At 45.9% G+C, this 20,543-nt stretch overlaps 1 protein-coding gene across 1 annotated transcript in view; it reads right to left on the reverse strand.

The window, feature by feature from the left end:
- LOC135383276 (uncharacterized) overlaps window positions 1-20,543 on the reverse strand; it is a 94,366-nt gene that overhangs the window by 55,882 nt on the left and 17,941 nt on the right. The window lies entirely within an intron of this gene.

The following is a 20,543-nucleotide window of genomic DNA, read 5'->3' on the forward strand; positions in this document are numbered from 1 at the left end:
TTTCGTCCACGTGTTCGTGAACCTTCCATTTTTCTGTAACCGGTCTGTAGCCTAGATCACTACGTTCACATAATCCCCTCCACACTCTAACAAAGCAGCCATTCACTCCGGCCATAGAAGCCCGTACAGACCCTTTCTTCCCTCCGGGCTGTTGACCCACAATTCGCATGAACCTTTAAACACGTCACACCTAACCCTTTAAATACCATGCCAATGATGAGGACGGTGCCCAGAAGAAGAACAGTCTCTGTTCGAAATATCGGCGGCTTCTGTCCTGAGGCAACTTCCTTCCTACATCTCTACCAGTTCGCTGGATTTCTACCCATCTACACTACAGCGAAGGATTCTTAGGAATACATGCAGAATGCTCATGACAAATAAATCCGGGTTTGGGTATCGTGCCGCGAAATCTTGTGGCAAACGTCCCCACCCTCACGGTCATCCCACTATATTTGGTTTTGCTGGTCCATAAGGCCCTAAACCAATGTGCAAAACACCACAAACGCATTTGATTTTATTTATATTTTTGCATGCGGTGGGTTTGTTGTGTGGGCCCCGTCACAGAACATCCGCGTCTGCACGAGCGGGCTGCCAAAGGCTTGGTGGTCGCGTCGACCTCAGCGAGCAGACGACCAGACAGCTGTGGAGAGGAGGACTACGCAACGGCGCCAACTGCGTCCCGCCCACGGCACAGACGCACGCATGGTTCTCCCTTGCAGCTTCTTCGGAGATTTACTTGTTTAGCGTTCAACTGACTTTGCAGTTCGCCGCATCACGCATTGTGATCCCAGAGAAACGTAAACGATGAAAGGCGCGTTGGTTGGCAGTAGCCAGCTGAAGTTTATGACGCGCGACAGGTTGTTCGTGGACTCTGACGTGGAAATCGTCACTTTTAGCTATCCCGGAGCTAGAGCGGCCCGTCTGAGAGAAAAAATCCATCGACTGCACCTAGCAGTAGACTGGATCGTCATGTATATCGGTGGCAACGATATCCAGGATGGGAAGAGTGCCGCAGCTGTTTTGCGGGAAGTCTCAGTAAGTACAGATTGCAACGATTTCAATCTCTGTGCTGCTAAAACCCATTTCCTCTGACACGCCAGGGAAGATTCATTTCCATGAATTGTCTTCTTTCACAGGATACCGTTAAGGTGGCGAAAGGCTACGCGGAGCATATATTCCTGTATAAGCTGATGCCACAGACAAGGCGGCCTGAACTTTCTGGTACAATTCAGGGATATAACGCGATGCTGCGCACGATTCCAGCTGTCCGTGCCGGTGACGCTACGGTGTTGAGCATTGACGTGAGTAGTCGCTTCTCGAACGCTAATTCTGGAACTTCCTGGTGGTCATGGCATTTATTTTATAATGCTCGTTAGTTTTGGAAAAACAGTGCGACAAAAAGTAACTGGGGCTACCTTTGTGGAGCTTGAATTACAAACAGGTGATGGTCTTGATGCGGTACCTGTTTGTAATTCAAGTATCACAAAGCTAGTTTCCAGTTGCTTTATCGCGCAATTTTTCCGAAAATAAAATGCGTACGAAGTACTGGCACATGCCTACCAGGAATTCCGGTTTATTTGTAATGCTGTCTTTGTGAAGTGCTGTTTGCAAAAACATTCAGTATATATGTTCAAATATCTTTTCCAGCACAATGTCTTTACCAGGAACAAGGAGGTGAAAGAGGGGATGCTTTCACGGGATGGCTATCACATTTCGAGGGGACGGGGGTTATCGTGCCTAGCAGGCATCCTCCGCACAGCCCTCGTGAAACGCTATGGACGATGGCTGAAAGCACCGGGTCCGCGTCGTGGCATCGTTCTCAAGCCAATGGAGTCGTGTGGAGAATGTCGTGCTAAGGGACACCCCACGAGTACATGCAGGCCTGTGCGCTCACCGTGGTGAACGCTCACCATTTTAGCCGCCATGTCATGACGACACAGAACGATGTTACCACCATTACCTGCTGTATTATAACAACCACGTCATCTGATCCCGAATCCTATGCTCACTTCTGTCAGCAGCAGCAACGTAGCCAAAGCTTTTTGTAACCTGTTCCTCCTGCCATCGCATACTTTGTCCCATGATTAGTGTACAAATGGCCCACATCTTACACAAGACCTGCCCGATAAAATTTTGTAAACAACTATCATCATTCCAATGGCGATTTTGTAATGGCTCCATGCCATCTGCCAGCTTCCGGCTGGGCTGTCTGCTCGTTAACCTAGGCACCCTGAGACCAGTAGTTTCCTTAGAAGTTGGTCCAGGGCACATATGCCCCCCTCCCCGTGATATTTCCTGGAGCAGAAACTCTAAACACAGCGAGGTGGTGCATGATAATGCGTGTGAAATTTGAAATTGAAAGACTACTGCATTGCTTGCCACTATGAGTGCGAGTCACTGATGCCCACTGTAGCCTGAATGAGATGGCTGGGTATTTTCCTACGGGTGCAACTCGTGCGATATGTTTTGGTTAATAAAATATATGATGCTTCATAGCAAGCTTTTCAAGGGAAAAAATGTATTTCTCCTCAAATTTGTATTGTGGTCCGTACAGATGTGTTTGCAGTGTTCCCCCGGACTCAAGTTTTTCTTCAGATGAAATCTGGTCAAGGTGATCAATAGCCGTTATTAGTAACCACTGGTTCACAGATTCCTGCAAGCAGAAAATCCTAGACAGCCAGCACCCGAAAGATTAAAAAGAAATCAGTAGCATGTGTTCACTATTGGTAGATTGGAGATATTTTATTGAAGAACGCAGCATGTATACATCGTCACGTTTTCTGGATTACTTATGCGTATCAGCTCATGCTTGTAGCCTCAGAATGTTCATTCGTGGATACAGTTTCCAACAGAGCACATTTCATCATTGGCGATGTGGCATAAACACATAATGAAGTACCATACAGTCCGCTGCATGTAGGCGCACTTGGACATGAAGGTCTCGCACATACGGCATCAACATATAGCATCCTGGTGGACAGAGCCAGATTCATAATATGGGAATAGTAAAAACTTGGAACGTGTTACTCAGCAACGAGTTTCCTTGCTTGTCAGTTGGCAGCTAAGGCCTCAGAGTGTGTGTTTATGAAAAAAAAAAAAAAAAATGTCCAGCAGGGTACCATTCATCATTGGCCACATAATGCTGGACCAGGTACAACACTGGCAAGGGCATGTGCTTCATAATCAGGGAGAGAGTGGGAAATTTTCAGGTGACAGATAAAGACAGTAACACTTAGGAAGTTTAACCTTTGGGCGTCTGGCCATCATATCTGCAGTAGTACTGGAAACCTGAATCTGAAAAGGCAATTTTCATATGTTGAAATGACACCCAAGTAAAGGCAAGATGGCAAGAGGACGTAACGCAGAGCGACATGTTGGGATGTTGCTCGTGCTCAACAATGCGGGGAACTGGCGACAGTTGGGAGACAGCTCTGCACAATTATGATACTTACCGACCTTGTCAAAATATCAAAATGGATTCCTACTCAGGATGTCGACATCTGAACAGGCTGGCGGAGCTTCAAAAGTGCTAGGAACACCATTCATGTTTCTTTCCACAATTTTCATACACTCAAGCCAAGGTAGAATACCATGATGGCCTCACACATATAGCATCAATGTGCGGACGTGTTTCAACAATGCCTGGGAAGAACGACGGTTCGGGGACAGCTTTGCTATATTTTCATACACTCAAGCCAAGGTAGAATACCATGATGGCCTCACACCCCTCCACAGGGGTAAGAGACCGAGCCGAATAACCTTGGGCACTGCACTTCCACGACAGTGTCGTCACCGACAAGCCCATCAGGTGTTGCAGCAAGGTATGCAAACTCCCGATCAACAACAAAGCCGCATGGTGAAACAGTCACCCCGTAACTCATCCTGCAGCTTAGCAATTGCAATGGGCTCAGTGTCGCCACCATATCGGAGAGCCTCAGTGTCAAAATGACCATAGAGCAAGGAACGAACAGTACTTGCACTGCTCGTTGCATCTCGCATCTTGCATACCTTGCCAAAATTAGAAGCGGTGAGTCGCTTTCGCCTCTCCTGCATCCACAAAGTTCTCCCTTCTTGACCTCGAGTATCAGCCTCGAGCTGCTCTGCATCTGGTTGGGAGAGCACAAGGGAATCCTTGTACGCCGCAGCAGCTTCAACATAGTCATCGTGGTTCATGTCTGGGGCATCCACTATGGAACCATAGTGGTTGTCGCTGGAAGCACGCTTGCAAGGCGCACCTTCAAGTGAACGCTTACAGCGAGCAGCCCCAGAACTCCGATGCCTTATGCAAGCAGCACGAACAGCTGTTTTACGCCTCAGCATAATTTTTGCATACCTCCCAGGGCTGGTGTTGTACACTGCCTTATGTACAGCACGATGGTACTGCTTAGAGTTGAAAGACACGACAGCCTCTGAAGCCCGCATTCCGAATGATCCCCTCCGGGAAAAGTTTATTTTTTTCCCGCCAGAAAACTTTGCAACGAGAGAATTGAAATGTTCTGCAGCATTATTGTTAACGTCAAGGATCAAGCTGCTGCCATTGTTTGCCAAACGACTCATCGCTACAAGGATTTCATTGAAAAGTCCGCATTTCCTGAGCTCTGGGACGTGATTGACTTCCCCTTCTTTTGTACCACTGCAGAAGTAACCCGCACATTTTGCGTGGTCGCTGAACACATGGAGTGGCCCATTACGGATATCAGCCACCAGGTTCCGAATCTGATCTTGTTTGCTGAACTCAGCCTGCTCTTTGCGATAGTGAATAGCCCTTGCAACTCCAACTCTTAGTCGAACAGCATTATCGAGAAGTAGCTTCTTCAGCGATGGGGGAATGGGGGTTGTTCTCTTTGCCAAAGCAATATCTCGAAGACGACTTACATAGTTTCGAAGAAGGTGGTTGCGACATTCTATCTTCTGAACTACCTGATGCTGGTACGGTGGAGCTTCAAGAATTGACTTGTATGTGCTCGAATCACCGTCAGCGATCAACTGCAAGTACTTTACCCCGTGCAACTCAATGCTGCGCCTGAAGCCTTCAACGACGATATCCTTCTCCATACTGGTAGAGCTGCTGTCCCAGTTCTTGAAGCACAGATGCTTTTTTGGGCTCGACCCTGCCTTGCAACTTGCGCACAGCGTACAAAATTTGTTCCGGACGCCTAGGAACAGTACTTTCTTTGTGCGGTACCCAACAATTACAGCCTGCAAAAACGAAAAAATGTCAGGATTGTATTCCACAAAACTCTACCCGCAATGACAATGCTTCCAGGAATTATGCATCTGTATGCGTATCGTACAAACTCATGTCACAGGATGTATACCACTCTAGTAAGTGTGTTTACCAAAAGACAGCTTGTGCCACTAATAGCACCAGAGGGGTCAACTTTTTCCTCCAAATAAATGCTCATAGTGTTCTTTCCGCAAATGTGGGCACAGACTTCCTGTATATCCCGTCTGACAAGCGGTGTGCAAGATAAATCCTTCTTTTTCGGGCACCTTTATTTAGTGTGGATAAAAATATTTACTTACCAAGCCAGAAAGAGCGTCGTACTTGTTCTTGTATGAACGCTTGCACCAAGCACCATCGGCAACGACCGTAATTATAGGAAAACCATCAGCATCGACGTCCCCAGCCTCCCTAGCTAACCAAGCTTCCTCAATGCCCGCTTTTCTTATTTCTTCCCAAGCTGTTTTATCTATTCCTTTAGCAACAATATCCTGATACTTACTGCACGTGCTACTAGCCATGCCGGGTATGTCCAGAGCACCTAGGAGCTCGAGAAGCCCTGAGAAACCAGAACCTACAGACACGATACCGTTCACTGCTGAGGAATTGACGTCCATGTGTTGTTGAACAAGTTGATCAACTGGTGCCTCCGTTGTGACTACATCTTTCCTCAGACACATCCTGCACTTCAAACTGAAAGAGCTAAACAGACCTCGCCGATGTTCTGATACAATTTCCATGTCAGCCAGGCCGCAACCAAACGGACTATGTACCGACAAACTTTGCAAAGACGAGAAGAAGTGATCAATCTCCACTATACGCCGACCATTCACACTGCTTGTGCGCTGACTCTGTGTCTGGTGAACATTGCCAGTATCGAAAGATGGAGATCGACTGGGTGTAACAGCGGCAGTGGTTGGAACGGGACTTGCTCTGGAACCGGCAAGCTCGTCACAACCTGAACTGCAGGGGACTACATTATCTACCTCAGCTGAATCAGCAAATGACGAATTTGAAGGATGAATTTCGCTTGTGCTCGAAGCGAAACAAGCATTCCGACTGGCATCACTTACAGTTTGAGGAACAACACTACCACCAAAGGTTGAGCCTACAACGGTATCTGCGCGATGTGGAGTCGTCGAAGGGCAACGATCACTCGGAACAGCACGGCTGGAGCATCCTGCATTGCCAAGATCTCTCAAATCCGCAGGTTCCGTCACATGCCTGCCTCTACCACGTAAATTCGCAAAGTCCTTCTTACGTTTCCGTTGTCCATAGACGTGACTTCGAGCCATAATGGGTAAATATGATGAACACGCAGAAAACACAGAAGGACAGAGAGCAAATGAACAGGACAAGAAAGCGAAAAAAAAAAACGCGTAACTTTGCCACGAATTGGTCACTTCAGGACGAACCGAAACCACGGACGCCGATCAGCTGCTGCGCAATACGCGGATGTTTACAAGCGGACTACGTTCGGGCGCTGCGAGCGGACGGCGCCATCTTCCGGAATCAGTGGTAAACGCCTTGGATGCATGCCTGTACTCACTTCTAATTCTTTTTCGGAAAAACAGAATGCTAAGAACTGACAAAAAACGTGTCATTTGAATCCTGAAACATGTCCCCGGGTAACCTCAGAAGCGGATTGTTTTTATTTGCTTTCATTTATTTATTTGGATTTTTTGAAGCTGGGTAGCGACAAAATGCGTTTCTTTTTCTTTTTAAAAAAATTACAACGCTAGAGCGATATTTCAGTTCCTAGAGTTAAGAGATCTTGACGTCACCTTCCGATGAAAGTTTCCGCATTCCGATCTGTCTCGTAGTTCAGCCACAAAACCTATGCAAAGTTCACATAGAAAACAGAGGGGTTCCCACCTTCAGGGGTCCGTAAAAAAAATTACAACGCTAGAGCGATATTTCAGTTCCCAGAGTTAAGAGATCTTGACGTCACCTTTCCAATGAAAGTTTCCGCAATCCGATCTGTCTCGTAGTTCAGCCACAAAACCTATGCAAAGTTCACATAGAAAACAGGGGGTGGTATGTCCTCTTAAGGCGGAGGGATTGTCCATATGGTATGCTCGTCTTGTGTGTGTTGGGGAGGTAGCTTTCGAAATGGAGATATTGTCTCTTGTCTGTAGGTTTCTTATTAAGGTCGGTGTCAAGCATGCCATCCATAAAGGACACTTTAACGTCAAGGAAGTTGATAGAAGTCCGGGAGTAATTGCAAGAAATTTTCATTTTGTCATGGATATAATTGAAATGTTCGAAAAATGCTTTTAGAGAGGCTTGATCATCAGACCAGAGGGTAAAGATGTCGTCTATGAATCGAAGAAAGAGTAAATGTTTTTTGGGAAAACATTCTAGAGCAATTTTCTCGAAACGATCCATGAAAAGACTGGCCTGATTGGGAGACACTCGAGAACCCATGACAGCTCTGTGGATTTGTACAAAGTGTCTATCATTAAAGACGAAGTTATTACAATTGAGGACCAATTCTAGGAGCGGGATGATGGCAGAACAATGCACGACATCAGAGTGAAAGGCGCTTAGAAATGACTCGACCACAAGAAGGCCTTCTTCATGAGGGATGTTCTGTAATGAAACAACATCCATGGTAGCCAGGAGAATATTGCTGGATCCAGTAAAGTAAGCGTTGAAAGTATCAATTTTGAATACGAAATCGTTGGTGTCTTTAATGTACGAAGGAAGGATGGGCGGTATCTGCTTGATGCAGTGATCGACAACTAGAGATAACTTTTCCGTTGCAGTGTTTATGCCAGAGATAATTGGTCTCCCGAGATTGTTTTCCCTGTGAACTTTAATGAGAAGGTAGAAAGAGTCGGGAGAGAAGGTAGGTAGCCGGGCCTGACATTTTTGGGTAGAAAAAATTTGTAGATATGGTCGGGAATGAGGTTGCTCTTAGCAAGTTCAGTAATTTTATTTTTGATGAGAAGACAAAAAGGGGGGGGGGGGTAGGATCCTTTTCAAGGGCCTTATAAAATGTAGGATCATTAGGATTAAGTTGTCTATTGGCTTCTGTGATGTAGTCCGGTGAGTTCAGAACGACTAAACCACCACCTTTATCGGCGGGTCTGATGATGATGTCTCGGCGTGTTTTGAGGTCACTCAGAGCAGCTTTCTCTTGTCTAGACAGGTTGTTGTGGTTGGAATATACCGTTTTCACAATGGCCTGTGCGCATGCGTATGACCTTGAGGCGCCGGAGAGGATTATCTCCGTCTTCACTAGATGGCGCACTATGCGGACGACAGAAGTGGGGACCAGTGAGGAGACCGCACGAATGGCGCGACCTTGTCGGCCCCACTCCGGACCGGCTTTCCACGTGGATTTGTTTTGACGCGCGCCGAGCATGGTTCGTTGGAGAGCAGCTAGAATATGACGCGCATGTGAAAAAGGCCCATTGTTGGGCTTAGAAAGGGCACTCATGATATCTTTATGTACGGCTTTAATGTAATTATCAATAAGGGGACTGGTTTTGGACGAATCCGGTGTTCAGCTGGAAACCAAATGCAACCCACTAAATGTATGGCAACGTTTCATACGTTGTAGTCCATGGAGCCGATACGAAAAGTCCCACATTCAGCACTTCAACTGTTTATTTTCTTTTTTTACTATTGGATATTTAAAACGGCAATTTCTTCAAGCCACCGTCGACGGTGGCGCCGATCAACGCTGAGAGACATAGGCCTGTTGCGCTGGACCAGGTGGCGCAGCAAATCTTGTGTGTCAGCGCCGCTAGTGGCGACCTTTTCAACACACGGCCGCTCCCTAGCAGACGACACTCAGTCTACGCTGGCTAACTTGTTGTGGCGTTATCGTTTATCATCTGTTTTCCGGATAGAAAACAGTCAAAAGGATCGACAAATTCTTTCTAAAAACGTCGCTGAAACATGTGTACAATGCGCGGCACGATGCACATATGCAGATCGCGTGTATGTCGCGAATGATGCTGTTTGTTAGGTCGTTTAGTGTGCTTCTCTGGTGCACTGGGGGTGCCAAAGTATAAAATTTCATTCTGAGAAAAATCAGGCTTAACAAGAACGTGGCAAAGATTAATTCGCAGGGTGCTCATCGAATTCAATGGGGACTTAACAAAACGCTCGCCGTTATAATTGAAGATAGGTGAACAATATTAACGGGACATCTAAAAGAAACACAAATTGTTTTGTGTTTCTTCAACACAAAACAATGGTTTTGTGTTGAAGCGGGCAAAATTTGTGGTTCAACACCCAAATAGTTGCTCTTTCCTGTGACCATTTGATGTGATTTCTTCAAAAGTTTTGAAATGGTTTCAGAACCCCTTTAAAAGGTGTCCTATCGTTAACGGGTTTACCGTGAAAGGAAGTATGAAAGGTGCATTTCGTGGCCAAGGTTATGCAAATCGTTAAGTATTTCAAAATCGTTCACATTAGGGGCTGTTGGTACGAAGCTAAGACTTTTGGAAAGGACACTAAGTTGAGCTTGGTTGAGAACAACATTAGAGAGATTGAACATACGAGTAGTAAAAGCGGAAGTCGCGTGAGGAGAGGAGCCAGATCTTAGCTTTCGCAGATGTCACTGTCTAATATGGGGAATAAATTAAGGTGATATTGTTTACTTTTCTTGTTTTTTTAAATTATGTAATCTCTTAAGCTTATTTGAACCAAATGTGGACAGGTCAAGAAGTTCGTCATGCGAAATATGATTGGCTAGTTGTTTCAGCTGATTGCCAATGTTCTTGATAACATAAGCACTTTCGAGTTTCAGCTACTTGACAAGCTGTAGGGAAGTATTTCTAAGAACGTTTCTCCATTTGGGAGTATTGAGAGGGGAGGGAAATTTTAATGTTGGCTTGGCTTTAGCGGGGGGGGAAACAGAGAGGCCCTTAGGTATGACACGCTGTGAAATACAATCGGAGCAAAAATGTACATGCGACACAAAGGGTGCTTTCTTATCAAAGAGCTTACGGAATTAAAAAAAAAACGAGTGAAAGATGCTGGTGGTTAGGCTCCAGTCAATGGGACGAAAAGTTCTTACGTCTCCTGGGCAACATGCGTGGCTTCCTTGCAAGAGGTCTTTGTTTCCGCGGACAGTGAACAGCCGAGGACGGTGGAATGCGGAATCACCGGGGAGGTCCGCCAAAGAAGACGTGCTAACCAGAACAGGCGGTTCAGATGAATTACGGAAGTCTGTGGGAGGCGGTAATCAAACAATTCCTCCGGCTTAAACGAATTTGCTCAGACAACAATAATTTTGAAATAAGGGTGAGCAGTCAAGCGAGCTGGTGAAGGTTCGACGATGGTAGCATACCTTGAGCTTGAGGGAACGGGAGGACGCACAAAGAAGTAGACAGGTCGTCCTGTCTACTTCTTTGTGCGTCCTCTTGTTCCCTCAAGCTCAATGAATGCTAACGTCGTCGAACAATAATTTTATCAAGCACGCTCGGGAAATGAACTCGGACTTTCAAAGATGAAATTATCCATCCGGTCTTACTCAAGAAGCCTTTACTAGACCTTCCTCGGTTAATAGACTCCCTACTCTTCCCTAAGCCAAAAAATGACAACAATAACTTGATCTTCGCCACCACTTTTCACAAATCACTCACTAATGCCAAATCCATCCTTAAGCGACACCTCAACATTCTGCATGCGGCCGTCAAGTTAAAAGAAGTTTTTCCTTCTCCTCCGTGGTTGCGTTCCGTAGATCTAACAACTTACGCGATATTCTTACATCATCCCAGTTAACACAAAAGGAACCTGGTTGTCACCCTTGTGGCAATACGCGTTGCCAAACATGTAAATTCATCTTGCCCTGCATGACTCTACGTAGCTCCAGATTTAACTTTGAACTTAAAATACATCAATCTCTTCACTGTCATACCTCCAATCTTTGTTATCTAATATTTTGCAACAAGTGTCATGTGCAATATATTGGGGAAACTTCGTAGACTATGCCAGAGAGATCCTGCGGTCACAAATTCGATATCCTAAATAACCGGCAATCCCCAGTATCAATTCGCTTTAACCTTCCGGACCACAACATTGATAATGATCTTAAAATTGTGCTACTAGAGCCTGGTTTCAACAAAGACATCAAGCGCAAAAATCGTGAGTCATTCCTAATATCAAAATTTAACTCCCTATAAATCCACACGGTATCAATATCAGCCCCGGTTCCCTTCATCAGTTAATAAAGTTTTAACCTCCCTATTCCCAAAGCAAAGCATACTTTCACCCTTTTTCCACGAGCTCAGACAGACATCCTGTCACCGATGAGCATTAAGTAGGACCGCCACCCCGTCGGCAGCCTTTGGTGTCTTGTCTCCGCTTGTCCTTGCCAGTGTGAATCCCCCGAACCCCGACATAAGGGCAAGGTGACTCGCAGGGCAGGTTCCTCTCCTCCTCCTTTTTTTCACGTGACATCCTGTTGACTATACAGGGTGTCCCAGTTAAGTGCGAACATATTTTTAAAATATATATATATATCACTTTTTCCGAGATGAAATCAGTTGCAATATAGCATATGCTGAAGGGCGATAGTGTGTTCTTTCACCCTTTCACATTGGGGGTGAAGGAAAGACGCGTCTCCGAAGTTGCGCAATGAACAAAATAAGAAAACAAATGGTGTTCCTTCACTATTTTTTTGCGGACGATCTACCGAATGGATTTTTGTTCTGAAAACGGCTCGGTATCAGGCGACCGAAGGGACCTGATGTTCTCATTGGGACAATTTCGTAGCGTATAATTAAAAAGTTAATTATTGAACGTTAATTAAGTCATTGCCTTAGGAGTTAGCTAATGTCCTCCTAAGGAGTGCCCTACAGCATATGCTATATTGCATTTGATTTCATCTCGGAAAAAGTGATATATATATATATATATTTGTAAATATGTTCGCACTTAGCTGGGGCACCCTGTATAATGTACACCATGTGCCCTGTTGTCTTTCACACCTGAAGAAATGTAGACTGCTACATGAAAGGGCGTGTATGATTAAATAAGTTGAAAACTTCAGTGCTTTTTGTACCGTTTGTGCCTTCCATGGACGTCGACGAGACCCTTCATCGTTCTTGCGCTGTCCTAAACTGTACACATAACCATGTAGCCCTCCCCAACCACAATTAACGTGCCAGTCGTCAGCAGGTGGCTGCGCATACGTGTACTCGCAAATGACCCATTATGGTTCACTACATCGTACGCTGTACTGTATTATACTGAATTGAACACAATGCCAGAGTGCTCAGAAGAAAATAAGTTGTTTGATAGGCATCGTAGATGGCCAGGTACGAACCCTGGAACAAGCTCCGGCTTCGAGCCCATGCGTCAGTGTCCGGCACTATTCAACCAATCAGGACGTAGCCGAGCCCTATGTATAGAGGGTGGGCTTGCTTAAAAAAGTATACTTTTATTTCGCTGTTGTTTGCTTTTTTATTTTTCTCATACGCGATTGGCGTTATTACACGACTAGAAGCGATATACGTAATATTCTCTCCTTCACCCATGTTTGACCTTGGGCAATAAGCATGTTTAGCCTATAACAACGTTTACTACATGTTTTTTACAGTGTTTAGCATAATGTCCAACAATTATTAATATTCAACAATAGACGGTCTACCGAAGAATCGTCATCGTGACGTAATCATGACGTTGGTAGACATAGCGAAACTGAAACAGCTCTGCCCGAGAACACTGCCATTAAACAAAGACGTATTCCTTCACATAGATCAGGGGTGGCTTCTTTGTATTAGTGGTACGCACAAATCAGGTCACGCTTTTCGTCGCTTACGTGTCTTCATTCACGTTCCCGATCCACCGCGGAAAGAAAGGAAGGCTTCATCCCAAGATTCACATTCTCTCAAAGTCAATGTCGTAATCATGTGCGGAATGTGGTTTGTTATTACGACTTAGTTCGCGCTTGTATTGTGTAGAGACACCACGTGCACTGCGAGAGAAACACGTGCCCTTCAGGCTGCAAAAGATGGAAGAGCCCTGTAGCCATAAAGGCTACTGGTGGAATGGAGCAGAACAAGGCCATACAACTAATAACATGTTAGGAATTCCATAAAAATCTTACAATGTGAGAAGCCACATCTGAACGTGGCTTTCTTGTGACTTTTTGTTCGTTTGCTACAGTAGTTCCGGTCTACGAAGGTGGCGGCGCTGGAACCATCTAATGTCATTCGTTTGTAAACAGGGATTGGTCTATTTTAATAATGTAAGAAACCTCCACTTAAAGTGACACTCCGGATTTGGAAAACGGCGTTTATCTTATCTACTCCACGAAAAGAAGGTACCTCAAGGATTTTGTGCGCGAAATTTCAATCCTGTTCGCGGGCGTTGTGCATTTCCATCGATCTTTGAAGATCTGCTGACCTCCACGAGTTTCGATGACGCGAGGAGAAGGTGACATCATGTGATGCCCATAAATTGCAGTGATGTTACGTTCTGGAAGAGCGCTAGTCTCCTTGCAAATCCTCCAGCATCCGGGCTGGTCACGTGGTGGAGAGGTCACGTGACGCCGATTGAAAGAGGGGAAATGGGAGATTTGTCTTCCCCTTCTTGTGTTTTCTCGATGGTCGGAGTGGTCGGAGGATATGTCACGTGGGGCTCCGCTAACGGCGACCAAAAAATGAGCCGCATAAGCGGCTGCTGCTGTACCCGCGAAAAAGCGTCCCTTCTACATCGTCTTCGGCTTAACGTTGCCCTCACCTGTTCACTCCTATTTAAATTGGGCCGCGTCCCATCTCCCACTTGCCCTTGTTGCTCCGTAGAAGACGACATCTCCCATCAGCTCCTCCACTGTCAGCGTCACCATCATCGTCGGGTTGTGCTCTGGCAACCCTCTCAAAGCTTGGGTGCACGGACGGACGGACGGACGGACGGACGAACGGACGGACATTTCCCTGGCAACACTCCTTGGCCCCATGCAGCGAGCTAGCCAGTGCTGAATCACAAAGGCGGTGCTCCGCTTTCTGCGTGATACGGGCCTCCTGGGCTCACTGTGGGTCGGGTTTCTTTCAGATTTTTTTCTTTTATAGATATATATTTTTTAAGGAATAGCAAGCCGGTGTCTGGCATGGCTGACCTTTCCCCTTTTATCTTTTCTTTTCCTTTTTTCTGCCAATAAATCCCCTCCCCCCCCCCCCGGAAGATGCGAAGGGCAACAACGTTGGCGATGCCAGGTGAGAGCCGTACACGCCATCTGAGCATAGCATGACGTCACAGTTCTCAAAAATAAAAACTGATTTTTGTCTAATTTTCCCGTCACGTAGAGCCAAAATATTTTGCAGGAATGTAAAGTGAAACAAGAAGATTTCATTAACATGTCTTTGATAGGATTCTGAGGACAGGCGATTTAGTCCTTAGTGGCACTTTGATCATGTCAAACGGAAGGTGGAGGGGGTCATGACAAAATCGGCTTGCCGTTGTTGGCCACACAGAAGTGGGCGTCGTCATGACTATAGCAAAAAAAAAATTTCAATAATGTAATAAACCTATAGTTAAGCTTTGTGCTTTTGCGAACTTCCATATCAACAGAAGTCATGAAAACAGTTTCGTGTGTTAATATTTTTAAGAGCGATGTTTGCAGGTATCAAGCGCCTTCTGGGTCTAGTCGACAATCGCATGCAAGGACAATGCTAAGCTAGACAGAATAAATATCCCAAAGTCGGTGGTATTTGTCAGAGCTGGCCAGTTTGCGCCAACTTGGCTACTTTCCGACTGTCGTGGCATAAATATTTGGGCGATGGCGACTTCACTATTTTCTGGCTATTTTGTGGATACTTCTTGGCGCTACATTTGAGACTTTTGTGTACGCAAAACTGGAAGGCTTTCATCGTGGTGACACATCTAATACCGAAGTACATACATTTCTCGATCATTGGTGATCGAACTTCTCTTAGTCAATATGATGCACTCCATACACTTTTGTTTCTGTGCTGGGACTTTGGAACTACTTGAAGATCCTTTGGTTGGGTGAAATTAATCGACCTGCTGTAGTGTACAGTAATGATCTTCGGTCACTCGCGACGTAAAGACACAACTGCAACGGATATGACTTGTGAACTTATGAACTATTAACTTCAACTGCATCTCGGAGCGAGATTTTCGCTCAGGTTTGCACGTAAGATTTGCATTGCAGTGTGAAAACGCGACATTTCTTAGCTTCAGAACTGATAATCTGCGACGTACACAACGCTTATGCACTTTGCCTTTGACGAAAAAGAGCTCTAATTCGCTTCACGGATATTCCTACTCAGTCTGAGCATTTCATTCTCAAATTCGTCTCAATTTTTCGTCAAAGTTTTTGTTGAAAGACCATAAGCTAGACATGCCACTCAGGATTGTTCTAAACGAAATTAACACTTGGCAGAAGCATGTATCTACGTTTATTCAGAAATCACTTTCAGTTTTGTTCTTGCCCAGCACTTTGTCGATGAAAAACTCTGAACAATTTTTCATCAAATTGAAGGTGTTCCATGGTTCTAAGGTTCATGTGATGTCATTGGATGTTATAGATCTGTATTACTTGTTGAAGGGGTCAGTTTTCTGTGGGATAATTTGGTCAAATTTCAATCGCATGCTGGATTAGCCATAAGTGACTTCTTGAGTTTGTTGGACTTGTATTTTAAGCTCTACTGTAACTTGTCTAGATGATGTTTTGTACACACGAAGGGAAGGCGTTTCCATTGGTTCATCTATAGCCCCGTTGTTGTCAGAAATTTATTTGCACTCCATAGACTCTTCTATAATTTCTTTTGTGAACTCGTGTCATCCTGATTCAGTGTATGCAGCTAGATACGTAGATGATTTAATCATCAATGCTCATTCTAAGTCAGATTTCTTGAGTCTACAGCGGTTAGTCCGTTAGTCTGCCCTTGAGTTAACTTTCACTGAAGAATTCCCTGTAGCGGGAAAGTTCAGATTCTTGGACGCGATGTTGTGCATGGAGGGGGGCCTTTGCTGGGAGTATGGGAACCCGAACGCAAAGCCTATTCTCCCTGTTAACAGTTGTCATTCGAAGCTAGTTAAGAGTGGTGTGGTATGTTCCTTACTAAAAGGCGTTCTTGTGAAATCATGTTCGCATCTTGTATTTAATGCTCTAACCAGGCAGGTAGAAAAACTCACAGATGCAAGTTACAACCATAGTTTAATTGAACGAAAACTTCTCGGCCTGTTTTTGGAGCTGCCAAAATTTGTGTCGCGCGATACCAAATGTGTTGTGGTCCCGTATTTTCACAGAGTGCCTCATAATCTTACAGGGGCACTAAAATGCAAGAACAACTTGCTCTCAAATGAAAGTCCGTGTTTCAATTAGTATAATGCAACCAAAATTAGCTCACACAGCGCTACCGTTTAGAAGAAAAACACAATGATAGCAGAGCCGTCTTTGGCGGCAACGAATGCGATCCCCAGGTGGCAAAAATTGGCGGCATCTAATGAGGCAGCAGGAGAAGCGCGCGCATACCTATCGTGGCTGTGTGGATTTGGAACGGGTCCGATCGTAGTGTTCCGTATATGCGCGGCATGATGCTCACTACGGCATTTTTCAATGCCGATTCACTCAATCGTAGCCCACAACAGTCCTCGCGAATGTTCCACTGACAACATTTACCTTCACGTCCATCGGAGAGCGACGCCAGTGCTCCTCGCAATGCGCACTATGTTTTCCACCTAGACTGCTCCATGGCGTGGCACGCATGTGGACGCGCAGCATGGACTAAAAACACCGACGCACGAGCTGAAACCACGTTCGCTCCTTAGCGCCGAAGCTAGAAAGAGTCCGGTATAATTTCGTCTGTAGCTCCGTAACGGAATCAAAGTTGTGAATTATGATAGCAAGTACGAAATTAACACAGCGTATAACGTAATTTGAGGTAAACTTGTTTTTGCATTTTAGTGCCCCTTTAAATATATCTCTCAAACTTATGACGTACGCCTTCTCTTCTGAAATAGTTTTCGTCTTGATCGTCTCACCCCATTTTCAAAGTCCGATTCAGAGCGTGGGGTCAATCGCAGGTCATTAAATTGTGTTCCCTGTGCTAAGAATGTAGTTTATTGCATCCCCTTGGCCCGTCGGTTTGTCTTATCGGCCAAACTCTTTGCGCGGAGACCTCAGTCACAGCGTGGGAATCGGATACACGAAGGCGGTTTTCTGAGCACGGCGACTTACGCGCGTCGCTACGCGCGCAAGTGCCCGTGTTCTGAGAGAGACTTTGGCGATCCGCAATGCGTCAGTGTTGTTTCTGTGGCTGTTCATCCGGCTTACCGACGCCTTTTGTAACCCTTGCATTCGCTTGTCCTTGTGCCGAGTATGTGACCTTCTTGTGACCTTCCTTTACCTCTTTTTCCATGCTGTGTCAGCTAATGTACATGGTGTTCTTGCGGTTAGTAAACTTGCTGGTATGGGTGGTGTTTTCATGTCGTCCCTCTGTGTTCCCAGACACAGGCTTTTACATTATGGAGTGCATCCCCCAGCTGAACTGCATATACGCCATCTTGTCATAGTACAAGAATTCCACTGAAAGATGGTAGTAGACTTGTACTGCACGGCAGCAGAGCTAGCTCTTGCACTGTTCGCCGAACATTCTCAGACACTCCGTACCCTCACAATCAGTAATGAAGGAGCAGTAGCATGTAGGGAAAAGAAGACAGAAGAAAGAAGAAAATGAGACAAGGTATGGCCGGTATAGTGGTAGCGTGAGGAGTAATGCATGTGGCCTTCGGATGGTACCGTTATGACGAGCTATCTCGTTGCCTAGGGCCTCGTCGAGGCGGCACCAGCTTCCACTGAGCAGCATGAATCGCTGCTGCATGAGCAGCACGAATCGCTGTCGCCCTGAGATGGCAGATCAATAAGGGTGTCGCTCAAGCGCTCCAAGGCGTCATTCGGGGGATCAGGCCTGAACGCTTTGACGGCGATCCCAGCCGGTGGCGTCGATGGCTTCCACTTCGAAACTCCGTTACGGTGGTTCATAGTGTCCCCCCACGAGGATCCATGCACTCAAACTCGCCGGCGCATGAAGCACGAACCAAAGCTACCGCTTGGGTCGCAGGGTCCCGCGTAATGTTTGGATCACCAGCATCAGCATTCACTGCCTTCCCGCTTTCCGATGCCGGAAGATTTGGAGGGCTGCACTCAGGGTGTGGAGCTGCCGGCGCACCGGAGCTGCATATTGGGTTGTTCACTCACCACCTCCACATCCTGATCAGCACAGTGATCCATTAGCTCCGTCCCTTGATCCTGAACAGTGACAGCAGCCGCATAGGAGTGAGGACAAAAGGCGGCTTCATGTCCAAATCGTCGACAAGTGCAGCATTGGGGTACGCGGCAGTCCCGACCCAGACCCAGGCGTTTGCATCGCAGACAAAGTTGAGGCCGATCTTTGCACAGGACTAACACTTGACTACCACGGACATGAATTAGATGGGAGACGTCCTCAGGTGTGATATCTCGCTTCAGGCGGAGCTTCGCAGTTGGGGAAAGAGAACCAACGTTCCCCAACTTTGATCCCCAACTGATCTTTGCAGTTTCCTCCACACTGCCATAGTTCACAACGTTGCTCGTACGTCGTGCTCCTTTACAGCAGTAGGAACCCAGTACAACCGCAAATGAAGAACAAGAATCGTGGCCTTCTTCCCCTTCACTGTGACCGCACCGTGGGAGAAGCAGCTTGTTTTCGCTGCAGGGGTTCTAAACTGTAGGAGCCAGACGTGGTTGTATTGGTACTGACCCAGATCTTCTACGTCAGAGAATTGGAGAAGGGGGCGAAGGGTGAGCTTGAAGTACGTCACAGTGTACGGCATACCAGCGACATTGCATGGAGGACGGAGCAGCGACTGAAGTCCACAGAGGAAAGAACCGAGGTAGGCTAATTTTGTAGTAGTGTGGCGGTTCCACAGGGTAAGTAGAAATAACAGGACGAGATTTAGAGACATGGGGGGCTGGAAAACCTGACCATAGGTCATTGTAATTGAGGAGCTCGGGGAGAACCTGACCGTCATGTTGGAGCTGCTGCTGCTCGATGGTATAGTGTTAAATGAATTGCACTAGTTATTTCGCCCTAGTGCCTACATGTACACATACCACTGTGCGTAAATAAGAGTATGTAGTTCCCTCGTGTCACATGGTTTGGAATTGTATTACGTGTACGCTTACTCTCTTTAATGATTGTGTTACATATTGAAAACAAGGGATGTATGTACAGCATTCTAAGTCACTTTCCGCGCTGCCTCGCATAAACCCGAGCGTAGCGTACAGCGAAAATGCTTGTGCATTGATTGAGTAAAGCGAGCGCACTCTGGCCTCAGAACAGTATCTCTGAAATAAAGGACAGTAGAGTGATTCGAAATGGTGTCTGGGAAACGCAGGACCGTGATGACACATTGGAGAGTGCTACGACGCTTACAGGAAAAAGGCAAATTGTGCGAGACGTGAGCTACATTATTGACATAATATATGTATTTGCCTGTATTTATGCACACCGTGAACACGCCTTGCCCTAGTGTTTTTCTCTGAAAAACAATAACTGAGTGCGATGCGTCACATCATTTGTATCGTGCGGTGCGAAAACTAGCCGCAGATAAATCGGCGTGTGGATCCATGCGTGAATGTGTCTCACATACACACCAGAATCGGACTCTGCATTGCATCAAAGTGATTTCATGATTTGGATTCTTCCAAAGTAGGGAAATTGCGGAATATGTATCATACGAGTCGAGCCGTTTATCACTCATCATCACACGTGTTCTCACGGGGAGCCCCAGGCTCACACTTGTGATGTTGCGTCTTTATTTTCCGTTGGTGGACTTTGTCTGCAATCAGTACTCAGCCAATAAAGCTTCGTTTTAAGACCTTAACTTCGCCTGCTCTCCTCAGCGGAGTAAAACGCACAACAGCATTACCTATACTCGCTGAACGTCGCCGTTCATCCGTGATACCCAGTGGTTATGGATTGTTTTTTGAACACTGTGCTTTATAATTTGGATCGAAGGTGCGAAATTGAAGTTCATGTCTATAATGTGACTGAACTAGAAGCTAAGTCCCGCTGCAAAAACATGATTCACTCCAAGTCAACATCCTTCTTTATAAGAGGAATTCAATTCCAATCCAAGTCCCACTGTGAAAACGCGATTCATTGTGAACCGGAGTTCTACCCATTAATGGACCGGCAATGAAACTCAAATAAATTCCAGCTACATTTTATGTAAATTCGAATTTGAACCTCAAACAAATCTGGGGTTTCGAACCCGGGCCTCTGGGCTTCAGTCGCCTAAATAAATAAATAAATAAATAACTACATGACGTAAGGCCGCCCTGGAG

Source organism: Ornithodoros turicata, chromosome 2 (assembly GCF_037126465.1).
Source record: "Ornithodoros turicata isolate Travis chromosome 2, ASM3712646v1, whole genome shotgun sequence".
NCBI classification, from domain to species: Eukaryota; Metazoa; Arthropoda; class Arachnida; order Ixodida; family Argasidae; genus Ornithodoros; species Ornithodoros turicata.